Source organism: Camellia sinensis, unplaced genomic scaffold, assembly GCF_055761805.1.
Source record: "Camellia sinensis isolate YWXY unplaced genomic scaffold, ASM5576180v1 Unanchor339, whole genome shotgun sequence".
NCBI lineage: Eukaryota > Viridiplantae > Streptophyta > Magnoliopsida > Ericales > Theaceae > Camellia > Camellia sinensis.
The window spans coordinates 20,323-21,815 of NW_028129217.1; the positions used below are offsets into that span (position 1 = coordinate 20,323).

The window sequence follows — 1,493 nt, forward strand, 5'->3', positions numbered from 1 at the left end:
CCCGCCCAATTATTTTTGAATTCAAATCCTTGTGCTCTATGTTCCTATCTTATCTGGATTATAAATAGATTCAGTTAAATCTGTGTGTCATTTGAACTCGATTCAATTCAAGTTTGTGAAAGAAAGATATGATTCAGAGAAGAATCATTAAAAAGCAGAAAGAAGAATCACATTCTATCCAATATTAGACCTTTAAAATTTAAAAAGAAAGTTGTTCAAAAAAGAATCTTTATTCTAATAGAATGGAATATGCTCTGGGACGGAAGGATTCGAACCTCCGAATAACGGGACCAAAACCCGTTGCCTTACCACTTGGCCACGCCCCATTTTCATTTCTATTCGGCGCTAATAAAGAATAATGTTGGTATTGGTTGGTCGTCAATTCAAGTCCAAATATCTAAGAATAGATTAGATTGTTGCTAGGATTTTGACACGTATAGATATAGAATTAAATTCAATTTATTGATCATTACATATAATTCAATTAAGATATTGTATGAAAGTATAATTTCTTCTATTCTCCTTTGAGAATGGGAGGATTTTTGATTGGGTGAATTCAAAGAAAAAGAAGGATTTTTTGTCTACCTTACTTTCTTCGTTTTTACTTATATCAAAAACTCAATCAAAATGCAATTATCTCCAAGAACAAAATGTCTGTTATGCTTAATATCTTTAGTTTGATCTGTATCTGTATTAATTCTGCCCTTTATTCGAGTAGTTTTTTCTTCGCCAAATTGCCCGAGGCCTATGCTTTTTTGAATCCAATTGTAGATGTTATGCCAGTCATACCTGTGCTTTTTTTTCTCTTAGCCTTTGTTTGGCAAGCTGCCGTAAGTTTTCGATGAGATCTTTAATATTATCCTAGAAAATTCATGATTTTTTCCAGAAATTCTAACAATTGATAAGATCAGATAAGTCTTACAATATGAACTCTCAATTCAAACATTGAAACTCTTGGATAGATGCGATAAATCTGAATCACCCCATTTCCCCATTCTGACTCTTTTTCTTTTCCAATGAAAGACACTAACCCTAATAAGGTCCTCCAGAATATCTAATTCTGGGTATGAAAGAAAATTTTAGTAATGAAAGACTCTTATGACAAATGAATTTAAATTTCTGAAAATTATTTTCTATTTCTAGAAAGCACTTCATTTCTTGGTGTCAAAAGAGAATATGTGGTATAAAAATAGACGATCTATTCTCTTTTTTTTTTTTCCAAAAAATTTGGAGATTGTGTAATGCTTACTCTCAAACTTTTCGTTTACACAGTAGTTATATTCTTTGTTTCTCTCTTCATCTTCGGATTCCTATCTAATGATCCAGGACGTAATCCTGGACGTGAAGAATAAAAAAAAAAAGGATTTTCGCTTTCCTTGCTTGATTTTCAAATTTTCTTAGGGTTTTATCTATTTCACACGTTTAACTACGAAAAAGGAAAAGGGATTTGAACAATTTGAAAGATAAATCAAATATCAAGTCATCAAGGGAAA

General features: G+C 31.3%; 1 non-coding gene across 1 annotated transcript; it reads right to left on the bottom strand.

Annotated features, from left to right (window-relative positions):
* Positions 1 to 254: 254 nt before the first annotated feature.
* Positions 255 to 326, bottom strand: TRNAQ-UUG (transfer RNA glutamine (anticodon UUG)). The gene has a single exon. It is a non-coding gene; the product is annotated as a tRNA-Gln (tRNA).
* Between the last annotated feature and the right edge of the window lie 1,167 nt (positions 327 to 1,493).